We start from the raw sequence: 12,895 nt of genomic DNA, 5'->3' as shown, positions 1-12,895 counted from the left end.
CTGATATAAGGCTAATAGGCTTGTAATCACCTGGACAATTTTTATCTCTTCCCTTCAAAAGTGTGGTATCATTATCCAACTTCCAACCTGCTGATACCTGCCCACTATTCAAGAACTAACAAAAAATATTATCAAGTGGCTCACGTATTCCCATTTTAACATCCTTCAAACTCCTTATGGAAATATTATCTAGTCGAGGAACTTTATTACTCTTTAATTTTCCAGTTATTTCTTAACAATTTCAGAACTGATGTGATAACATTGTTCAATATTGTCTCCATCTTGCAAATGACTAACATCAGGGATATTTGTTTTAATCAGACAAAAAATGAACACCTCACCAATCAAACTGTAAGAGAGTCCAGCAATAAATGATCACACAGAGTCTAAGATCAGGCTTAAATTGCATATGTATAAAATGACCAGGCTTCAAAGAATTTGAGTACTAACTATAAAATGTTTCCTCATGATGTTACTACCACTCACAAAAGAGAAACAAAGGAAATTTGATGGGTGGAATTTTAACATCACAAACTAAGCAAACACACATGAGATGACAGTGAAGGATGAAGTTTGATTAGAGCATGATCAGAATTTAAAATGCATGTGTCTCTCTCACTTAACTCAACTGAATAAACATAGACAAGGAATATGAATCCATCCCTCGTACAATACACTAGCTGTATTGGGGGTGACTCACACTACACAGTGCCACCATTGCTCTACTTTTCACCATATTGTATTGTGCTGTACATAATCACTGAAGAACTCTACAAGATACACCATCCAAGCAGTCAGGAACTGGTAAGTGGCAAGGACATCCTTATTCTACTTGAATGCAAATAAATGCCCAGATCCCCATTAAACATCTGCCGGAAAGAATTTTTCCTATAGACAGTGCAAGAGATGACTGTGAAACACGATTTTGAAAAGCTGGCAAATGCAAGCCAAAGAAGTGGTCAGTTACTTCTTTGGTGCTGACGTTTTCCGTGATAGTCCATGGAATGGTACGGGCATGGTCGGGCAAATGAGTAAGTTTAATACCATGAAGATAATTAAGGTGGTCTTCCATAACTCCCTTCCTCAAGAGTAGGCACTGTTCGAACCAGGACAAATGGGGTGTGGGCATTTTCCTTAACCTACAGCCTAGTGTGAATCTTAGGAAATAATCATACCATGGGAGGCAAAATCAACAGCTGGTGAAAGAATATAATGAAAAAACAGTGTACTTTTCTTTCTCAAAAACTGTGTGTAGATTGAAGAATATCAAGAACAAGGAGATGAAACTATCAAATCATGAAGACTGTTCATGAAGATGAATGTGTTTAGATTAATTCATAAGTCAACCTGAAGGTGCAAAAGAGACACAAGAAAGTAAGATAGATGACAAATTTGAGATAAAGTCTGCAAGCATCAATATCCAGGTAAGAATACATCAACATAAGGAGCTGGCAGACCTATCTAGTAAGTGTAGGAAGCAATAGGTCTCCAGATAAAGAATAAAAACAGTGATGGAAACCACAAAAAAAAAAGACATTCGTGCCATCTGATAATACATAAACCAGAAACAGCAGATTGTCCACATCCAAATAAGAATAGAGGTAAAAGATAGAAGGAGATAGGAGATAAAGAATGATCACTTTCCTGATAAGCTGAAGTATTGAAAAGAAAACTTTGATCTGGGAGGAGAAATAAATAAGCATGGTGAAAAGGAGTGTGGAAAGAATTGACAACATATACATCCAAATGAAAGATACCACAGTTGAAAAGGAGAAAAAAAAATGTCTTTAGAGAAAGATGGTACAGATATCAAGAAGCCAATGTTTCAAATAGGACATGTGTGAGAGCATGTAAAACTACATGAAAGTCTCAGTCAGGCAAAGAGATTAGTGAAGAAGGAAGGACCAAACAAAGTGGAAAAAACAGAGGAAAGAAACACCTGATGGTAACAAGAAAGGATATGTGTAATTGACAAATTTGTCCACTAATCAGTTATGGCAGAGACTGAAAATCCGTAATTGAACAATTATGTGAAAAAGGCCAAAATATGGACAATGTCAAGAAAACCTGGGAGTTGCAAATGGCAGATGGAACAACTATAAAGAACTTGCAACTTCCAGTGACAAAGTTCAAAGATGACAGGAACGGGATAAGAAGGCAAAACAATTCAAAAGTCCAGCCCACCAGGAAGTGGAGTAAACAAATTCCACACAAGAAGAAAGGGTGACACCACGTAAGGTTGGAGCAAGAAAGGGGGAAAGGGCAGAGGATAAGGGGATTTCAAAGCCAAATGAAGAAGAGGAAGAGGAACCAGCAACAGGACCCAATGAGGAGTGTTATATATAAAGGCCTTGACAAAGGAACAAGATGAAGAATGAAATAGACATTCAGAAAAAGGTGAGAAAAGTCTTGGCTGAAAGCATCAACCATCAGAGATTAAGAAGGAACTGAAAATCAGATAAATGGAAGTTTGGTGTTGATAGCAGTGGCAAAGGTATTAGGAGCATGCCCAATGAGAAAATGAGAGTGGAGTGACCACTCTGTAGGTAGAATCCAGTCTGGTCAAGAAAGGTGATCTGTTTTAAGGTTTAGAGCCATAGCAATTCAATTCAAGCTGTAAAGGAGATAAAGATATGATAAATCTGGTGAAGCATGACTTACAGAAGTTTCCTCAACTCTAAAGAGAGCCCAGAATAAGTGATATGAATCAATTTTTGTACTCACCTCAACAAAGTAGCCATGGATTAATCATAGGAACTGAAGGATCACAAAGAATAAAAAATCATAGCACATCTAAAAGCATTCTGAGAGGCAACATAACACTTCAAAGGCCTCACTGGATATAACAAATTATCAGAATACAATCAATTATAGAGGTGAGGAATGGCAGTTCATTTAGGAATATGAGCCATGAAAAATTGATGACCTGAGGGCAGTACAGATGGGGGAAAAGTAAATAGCATGTTTATGAAATAATTGCTGAAATGGCTTCAAGGTTAGTGTAATGAGGTAAGAACATACACATATATATTCTTCTAAAACTTTTAGTGAGACAACAGATTTTAACTCAATTTACATCATTAACATTGTTCAATTATCAAGACATCTCAAATGTATTCAAAATACTAGTTCTATTATGTGCTGCATTATCCAGTTGTGCAGCTCATATTGATCCAAAAGCATTTACACTGTCCTCTGTACGTTATTGTGCATACATATTGTTGACTTACTGACAAAAATTGTAGGATTTAGGAAAGAGTATCCACTTTGGGCCTTCATCTATGTTCAGTTTGTTTCCAACTCCAGTCACCAAAAAAATGAAAGTCTGGCTGTAGACACAAAATTTGGCTCAAGACATAGCAAGCCTGGATAGTGGCTCACCTAACATGCTGCACATGGAAGACATGTTGAGATAAATTCAAATGCAGATATGTCAAAAAACACTGTTCAAACATCTTGTTCTCTTCTCCTTTTCCAACAGAAGCTGAGGTAATATCACAACCTTTTATGGGTACACATTTGAGGCAATGATGCAAGCAGTAATAAAATAGTAGTGTCTACCAACACTAAATGTTAGCCAGAGTTCCAAAACGTGTAGGTTGTGCAACTTGGACCTCGCAAATGCAACAACATTCACATTAGCATCTTCATGCCTGCATGGATCATCAATGTCTTGTAAACACATGATCAAACTGAGTGATGTACAACTCCATCTTACCAATAACATGACCAAGTTAAGTGTTGTACAACCCCATCCTCTTAATGCAAATCACAAAAAGTTTGTGGGTGAGATAACAAAAGACCTCCTGTTCCACTGTTGCAGAGATAAGCAGCCCAATCTTTCAGAACGGTTGTTTTTGGGAGCTTATCCCATGAACATTCCATTGTCTATTAAACTGAACTATTGGCTATATATTTGTCCCAAACATACAGACTATGAATATTTTAAAGTTTTAACCTGATGAGAGTACAAAGTTAGTATCTATATATACTTCAAAAATTCTAGCACTACTTGATTTACCATGTTTATAATACTTCTTTCACCAAAAATGTTCATACTAACTTTTGGAGATAATCCAATGGAAATACTGTTGCAAATTACTTCAAAAATAGTGCAAAGTTTTACAAGTAGTAAGTGTCATTATTGTGCTGCAACAGAAATTTTTGCTACTGTAGAATAATGATCCAAGTTACCTACAACTGTTTTTCAGACAAAACCTTCCCCCTTTGTATCAGGCACATTTGATGTCAGTTACCAATCTTTAATCTCTATTATTTTATTTACGGAGTTATGATAGCAGAATTTGTGATAAACATGACCATGGGTCCTACAAAATAAATCCACTTTTTATCCTCATTCAGATAAGAAATGAAGTCACCAGCTAAAATATTAAAAACAAGCAAAACAATTCTGGTAAGTTTTGCTTTGTTAGAAAGAAATATGGCAGTAACTATCATAAGAAATATTTTACAAAATGGTATGTGGCATTTCCTTAAACTTCTCTAGCAGGACAAGCACCATAACATAAGTTCAGAAATTCTTCCGTAATAAAGGTATGATTGATGTACATAATTTCAAGTTTTGCCAGAGAGAGTAACAAGTTGCTAGATGAAAAAGAATTGTCATGGCAATCATTTTTGGTTTTCTAAATCACATTTAACTTAATTAATATTATATGCAGCTCCTTACAAAAGCTTTCTGAAAAGTCAACTTAAATCTACTTTTCATCATTATTCAGATAAGAAATAAAGTCTTCAACAAAACTTGACAGGCAAAATTTTTCCTTTGTAAAACAATTTTGTCAGGTTTTACTTTTATTATTAAGTCAAAATATGGCAGTATAAATTAAAATGAATGATTAAAACAATGGTTAATGATGTTTTACTGAAGTCCATTATCAAGAACAGCACAACAATAAGCTTCGCAATTCTGAAAAGGAGTTAGTGTGTAGTTGTCTATAAATTTTACCAGCTTACACCTTATTTTGAAACCTAAACTCTTGACCTATCATAGCTACCCTAACCAGTCTTTACCCAACTGAGAGTCGTACAATAATCATGCTTTACATTTAACTATTTCTGCCTCTCTTTCAAAGAACTTGAGATTGTGGGAATACTGGTAATGTCTCATCAGGTTTTGAAAATAAAGGACAATGTCTCACCCAAATATTTTTATATGATCTGTGTTTTTATCTGTTTTTTATTACTTTTTTGAAGCATTTTGAAAGTTTGTTTGCCTGTTTTAAAGCAAGAATTTGACTATGTGAGGAAAATTAGTTCAAAAGAATGTTTCCAAATGAAAATTTAGGTAGGTAATTTGGTAATTATAATTTGTATTTTTCAGGATAAGAAATTAAACATTGTTGCATAAAATTAGAATCTCATCAGAAAGAAATGGTTCTATTGCAATAAAGCATTTGTCAAACACATTTTTCAGTTGAATACAAGAGACTAAAAAGTTTATTTTTGGAAAATGCAAGACATTTATATGAAAAAATTTGTCTGAACATAAAACAAAAAATGATGGTTTACTTCATGTAAAGAAAAACATAGAGCAACCACCCACAACTGAAACATTGTTCAAACACATTTCTTAAATATTTAGAAAAACTGAAGAAATTTTGGTGGTCGACTTCATTTGATTACTGCATTCAAGTCTTGTTCTAATTTTTCATAAAGTATGCATCTTATATTTTATTAAAGTAATCCCAAATTTTTGCAATACTGTACTTATGAACAGGAATGTAACATCATAAGTTTTGTTTTAGAGCACAAGTCAGTGATCATGAAAATAAGAAATTGTCCTGGATCCTAAGATTATTGGCATCTATCATATTCATTACAGAAGATTTTAAACTTAAGATGTAAATGCTTTTAATATGCTATCCCTGCCTTAGAACTTCAAGAACACACTACTGACCATCATTTTAATTATTCCTTTTAATCAAGACAACCATATTCCTTCTTATTAAATAAAGTAAAATCAAAACAGGACAAAACAGGTTTAAAAAGAAAGAGCCCCTACCTTATTAATCTGTTGATTGACAATTTATTATCTAAGTGAGGATGAAAGAAATGATTTAGTTTTAACATAATAATCAGAAAGCTTTTTTAAGGTGTCACATAGAGTACCAGTGCAGAAAAATTACCTCAGTCATGCAGCTGGATAAGTTATTTAAATGGATTGAAGACAGGCTATGTGGAAGGATGGGAAAAGTTAACAGAGTTCAGACAAACTAATGTTACAAATAGTGTGACCTGTGATAGGATCACTGCTTTCCTCATTTACATTACTGAAACACTGTTAATTAAGTTTACAGAAGATACAAACATCTTCAGTCAGAAATGATTTGATTTTGCACAAACTTAGATTAGTTGATTGTTAGGTAAATACATGACAAATGGTATATAATTATAACATATAATTATAATGTTATGCACTGGGATTACCACTACAAGTTAATGATAAACTTTAGATTGGAATGCTTTTAATTATGTTCATGAAATTAATGACTCAGGGCACTGGCTGAATTCTTAAGCCTTCGTGACAGTGTTCTATTACATATGGTAAATTTTGGGTTGAATATACTGATTATCAGTCTCAGATGGCTACAGTATCATTAATCACTATTCAGGCATCATCTGGAGCACTGCATGCAGTTTTGGTCTCCATATTGTAATAAGTACATTGAGTTGATAGATATAATTCAGAGAAAGGTTACAAGGATATTATTTCTGGATAGATAGGTTGAACTATGATGACAGATTCTTATTTCTTAATTACTTTTCTCACGTAAAGAGAAGGCCCAAAAATGATTTGAAAAATTCAAAACTATCAAGTAAATAGATCAACCTTTTTTGTGTGTCAAATTCTAAGGATGGTAGGTCAAACAAGAGTTCACAAATTTAAGATCTGGAAAGGTCAAACTCATCTCCAGTTGAGGATTTTTTCTTTCAATAGGGTGGTGAATGGGGAAGAATCTGTCATCTATAATGCAATTCTACAGAAGTTTAAGAAAAAGAGCTGTTGAACATTTGGAGGTGGATTTAATAATTAAGTTTTACAAGGAAGGTTGGGAGTTAAGAGATAATAGTACTAAAATAAGCAAAATTACCTAGTGCAGGGGGTTTCCAACGTAAGAGTGCCCGAGGGCCACAACTACAGTCACAAGTCTAGTGGTGGGCGGCATTATATTTTTGTCAAATTAGGGCTTGTTAGTGTATTACATAATGCAAAATAAAGAGTAATAGATCCATGGTAGGGTTAATTTATGTCCTTTCAACATAGTAAAATGAGTTATGATTGGGGAAGGAGTTAATCTGAATGGGACTTACTTTATGTTACATGATATTTGGATGGACATATTTTCAAAAAAAGATGTATTTCATTGTGAAAATAAAAGGAAAATATAACTTAAACATGTTCAATTATGTAATGAATAATTTTATTGAAAAAATGCTGCATATAAAAGAAATTAGAATAGCAAACATATCTATGATATTTAATAAACTAAGTACATAAAAGTTTCAATGTGAACTATGAGGTCGCTCAGCAACACTGACCAAAGCAGGTTTGTTGACATGGAGTTCTGTCATTGCTAGTCTTAGGAGGTGAAGTAGAGAAGAATCTGTGAGGCGACATCTGTTGTGGTTCTTAATGAATTTCATAGTGGAGAACACACTTTCACATATATATATGTGCTACCAAACATTGATGTAATTTTCTGTCCAAAGTACACAGATTTGAAAATAGATTTTGAAAGTAGTTTAAAGAAATCTGGTCCTTCTTCTTGTCTGGTTTGCAGAAAGGGATCAGCTTGCAAATCACATAATTCAAGTTGAACATCAGCTTGTTGATTTTCTGTTAACACAAAGAGGATTATTGAACAGCTCTATCCTGCTTTTATAATTTCAAATTCTTCGAATCTTGCATTAAACACATCAATAATATCTTCAAAATTTACACAAAATTCTAAAAAAATCAAGTGACTCATCATCTTTGAACTGTTCTATTAATTACTGACAACTCAGAAAGTGGCCCAAGTCATTGTTTTCTAAGTAAACTTTGAAAATTCTTAACTTCTTTTGAAACCCATTTATGTTTCCCATTAAATCTGATATCATCTAGTTCTGCCCCTCGAGCTTTAGGTTGAGATCGTTAAGGTGAGTGGTGATGTCTACGAGAAAAGCCAGTTGTATCAGAAAATCCTTACTTTTGAGCTCTTCTTCCAATTGTGTTGTATCTGATGAAACAAATTGATTGAGGAATACAGGGATTTCTTTCCTTATTCCAAAATATTGTTCACAACACTTTCGGGCACTGAGCCACCTTACTTGGTTTTAAAGTCAATATATGCTGCTTCCATATCCTCCAAGAATTGCTTTAGCTGCCAATGTAAAAAAGCTTTGTTTCCTCCTCTTATCAGGTAAATAACTTTAACAAATTTAAAACTTTGTTTTGATTCACTGATTTCCACCACAAAGCTCCTTGATGAATAACACAATGAAATGTTGGGCAAGTTACTTAATTTTCCTTAAAACCAACAAAGCCTAATTTTTTCCAATCTTTGCAGGTGTGCCATCTGTCACTATTGCTGAACACTTATTGAAACCTCCGATTTTATCAACTGAATTTTTCACTGCCTTGAAGATATCCTTTCCTTTTGCGGCCCCATGAAGAGCTCATACATTCAATAATACCTCTTTCTTTGAAATATCTTCAACAACACATACAAATATTAACAGCTGACTAACATCTGCTTCATCAGTACTTTCGTCAAGACAGAGAGAAATAAGTACTTTTTTTCCCAGTCCAACAAGCGAGTTTTCTAATTGTTCTCCCATATCAGTGACCCTTCTTTGTATGGTTTGTTGGAAAGTGGCACTGATTAAAATTTCTCAGCAGTTTTGCATCCCAAAACACCTTTGCCATTTCAACAGCACATTTCTTTATTAAACTGCTATCAATAAAAGGTTTCTTTGCCCTTGCAAGGTCAAGAGAAATGATGTATGAAGCATATGAAGTAGATGTCTGGCTTTCTGACAACTTGCTAAACATATTCGTTTGTTGTTTTAATTTCTTGCTGAAATCCACAATCTGAACTTTGAGTTTTTCCTTCATACTTTTTATACTTTTATTCGTGCATAGTTGAATAATGTTTTTCACATTGAATTTTTGGGCATTGATATAATTTGCATACAAATCAAACACTACAACTTGCCAATATTGTTTGTAATTAAATAATCAAGTTCCCAACATTCCTGGTACACTATTTTCACTGTTAATCTTACGTTTCTTAAAAAGTTTGTTCATTTTTATATTTAACATGGAATTAAACAGTGATAATTTACAACATATCGACCACCACAACAGCAAACAGACAGACTGGCAACAGCCACCAGCTGGGCAAGTTCACTTTGTCTAGCAGAAAGGAGGGGTATATAACCCAGTGAATCCACTTTGTCTAGCAGGGGAATGATGGTATACTATGTTCACTTTGTCTAGTAGAAGGAGGGAGTATACAACCCAGTGAATCCACTTTGTCTAGCAGGGGAATGATGGTATACCATGTTCACTTTGTCTAGCAGAAGGAGGGAGTATATAACTCAGTGAATCCACTTTTATCTAGCAGGGGGAATGATGGTATACTATGTTGAGGTGTATGTGACATAATTTAAAAGCTCTTACTATCAAGTTATTACTGTAAAATTATAGAGGCATAATTAATAAACATATAGGTGCTGACAAAATAAATTTTAAAATTCATTAGTGAATACTAGTTGAGCTTTCATGAATTTTTACCTCACAAGTAAGAATTTTTCATTTCTTCATTACAAAAAAAATATTATAAAAGTAGGTTATGTTTCAATTGACTTTCGCAGGCCACATAAAACCATGCAGCCTGCGTGCCACCTGTTGCAAATCTCTGATCTGGTGGATCGATGGGATAACAGCATCTGAAGACAATACAAATAGAGGACACAAGTTTAGGATTTGGAAAACAGACTTGGCTTCAGTTAATACATTTTTATTTACATAACAGGATGACTGACTCAAGGAGTGTGTTACTACTGGCAATAGTGAAGGTTGGCACTTTACAAGAGTTTATTGATGGGTTTACAGTCTTACTTTCTCACAAGTGGATATGTAAGTGAGAGCTTTGTAAAACCAACCAAATAGTCCTCTGTTGTCATACTATTGTTATATATTACAAGTACATAAAGTAATATCTTAAGAATGGAATCCTATTAAGTCAAGAATTATGAAGAAAAAATGCACAATATTAGAAAGCTGTAACTCATTAAGTGTTTGAAGTCAACATATTTCATTGAGGATTTTTTAGTTAAATGCTTATGAAATACACTCTGAAAACAACTTAAACTGAGATCCTTTTGAGCAAGAAATATAAAACATGTAACTTGTTTAATAAAATATTTTATTCATCAAAAAAAGCTGTATTTTGTAAACTATTCAAAGCAATAATGAAATTGTTGTTAAAGCACAACTGATAAATTTAAAATAATTTTGAAAGCAAGTTATAATTCATTTTGCAAAAGACAAGCAATAGACATTAATCATTATGTTTTTCACACATAATAAACATAACACCAAGAAATGTGTAAACTGTAATCACTGTAAAGAGACTGTTGTGTGAATCAACCTATTTTCTGCTGATTCCAACTGTGTTGTAGAAAATAAATTTTTATTTCAATAACAAATTCATTTATTTTTCTGGTTATTTCTCAAAGAAACATTCTCAACAGTGTTTGTTTTGATTTGATTATTTGTTTATAATGTTATGTCTATTATCACCTTATAAAGTATTCACAATTATGAGGATAATTTGTAATTGGTTGATTTACAACCCTGTGATGCTAAGTCATTGGTCAAAGATTAGCACATTTTATCAATCAACTGTCAGTGTAAAGATGGCTATGAAGAATGTTTATAAAGAATGCACCATCTGATGGTACACCATGATTTTATTACTTACACTTAGTGTTTGGTAGCTTGAATATCTTGTCAAAATCTGGGTATCACAGTTAATCTGAAAATGTCTGAAGGTTATTGATGGTGCTATTATTTTATAGTCTGTTACTATTTGTTAAAAGTAGTGCTCATCAACAATGCTAAAATTTAGAGGAGGAAAAATTTAAATCAAATTATATGCTATAAAAATATTTACCCAAAACAATACTATTTCTTCATTAAAATACATAAATAAAATAACACACATATAATAGAAACTTGCAAATTGATTATATATTTACTATAGTGTAATTTTAAAGACTTTGTTGTTGTTTTTTTCCAATTATGAACTAATAAATGCTCCATGGTATGAACTTCACCTTAGCAAATGGGAGCTACTGCTACACCTGTATTACAGTGTTGTCATTTCTACAATAATTGGTCCAGTAATTAGGTCACCAGTTTGCAACTGAGAGTTGAGGTGCCATTTCTCATCCTTCAACATGCTCACTCTACAACCATGGAACATTATATGCAACACTTAATCCCACTACTCATTTGTAAACAGTAGCTAAAGAGTTGGTAGTGTCGACAAACTACATCTCTCTAGTCTATTACTTAAAAATTATGGACGATTATTACAAGTGGCCTTGTGTGGCTTTGTATGAAATTTCAAACTAAACTAACTAAAAGAACACAATGTATCATCTTAAACAGAAAACATGCAGACAATAGTAATAACACAGTATGCAACATGAACCATTTAACCTTACAGGTAGTTACATATTTCTAGAATATTTCACTACCAAAGTTAATTTCTACAGCAACAATAAATGAATAACATTAGTAATGCTATTACTAGTACAAACAGCAGTGCTGTCAGAAGGGTATTAAGGCCGTGTTTTCTATTTGCAGAACCATGTCGGCTGTAATGCGCTATTATAATTAAATACACCTTATAATTAGTATGTTTGTTGCTGACACTGTCAATGACAGTTCTAATACTAAATACTAGAAATATAACCTTGGTATATTGAAAACATTACGTTAGGCTAATCGCTGTTTAACTTGTACCTCGAGTTTAATGAACTTATTTTCTTATAGGAATTATCTTTCTCAGCTTTTCATGATGACGAGAAATCCACCTGAAGTGAAAATGTATTCTTAAGATGGCTGGTATGGATAGTAAAACTTTAATTAAAATACAGTTCTGTACTTTTAAGTTTCAGCTTTTTCCTCTTACGTCTTTGAATCTATTTAATTCATCTCACATAATTAAATAATAAGATAAATAACTTTTACTTTCTTACCTTTACACAGTATCAAAATATGTGTATCCATTGTAGCATTTGTAGCTGTACAGAACGTTAGGTTTGCTTCCAGGAAATTTATATTAGATTTAATCAGTTCTGCTACGAGTAGATATATCTTAGAGCTTCATAACAAAACAAGAGCAAAAGTATCGTTATTTGCAACACAGCACACTTTTGTTTTTGAAATGTAAGTTTTTCTAAAATTTATAATAAATCAAGTCCTACTAACTCACTGCATGTATATTAACATTCTAATACCAACTTCTAACAGTAACACTGTAATTCGCGCCATTTGTATACTTCGCCATCTGTCCTTTAAAAACCGACACACTCGAAAAGAAAAAAAATTGACAAAACAATGCTTCAGCTGAAACACTCGCTTGATTGTTTTGTTTGGGACTGTATTTTTGCTGACATTTTGAAGTAAAAATAACCTTGTTTGTTTTGTTGTTAAATACAAAGATACACAATGCATCATCTGCCCACCTTGGGTATCGAAACCTGATTTTTAACAGAAAAAGCACTCAGACACTCACCGCTTAGCTTGTGGGTGAAAATAGTTCTCGTGTTCCTTCCATAATTCGACTTTATTTCAGACGAATCAGCAAGAGAG

At 33.2% G+C, this 12,895-nt stretch overlaps 1 long non-coding RNA gene across 1 annotated transcript; it reads right to left on the bottom strand.

Annotated features, from left to right (window-relative positions):
- Nucleotides 1-7,423: 7,423 nt before the first annotated feature.
- On the bottom strand, nucleotides 7,424-12,621 carry LOC143249193 (uncharacterized). The gene is made up of 2 exons (XR_013027622.1): nucleotides 12,280-12,621; nucleotides 7,424-7,861 (listed from the first exon to the last, which is right to left on the bottom strand). It is a non-coding gene; the product is annotated as an uncharacterized LOC143249193 (long non-coding RNA).
- Nucleotides 12,622-12,895: the final 274 nt, after the last annotated feature.

Source organism: Tachypleus tridentatus, chromosome 4 (assembly GCF_004210375.1).
Source record: "Tachypleus tridentatus isolate NWPU-2018 chromosome 4, ASM421037v1, whole genome shotgun sequence".
NCBI classification, from domain to species: Eukaryota; Metazoa; Arthropoda; class Merostomata; order Xiphosura; family Limulidae; genus Tachypleus; species Tachypleus tridentatus.
The sequence above is the reverse complement of the archived record's forward strand: the minus strand, read 5'-3'. Positions and strand labels throughout refer to the sequence as shown.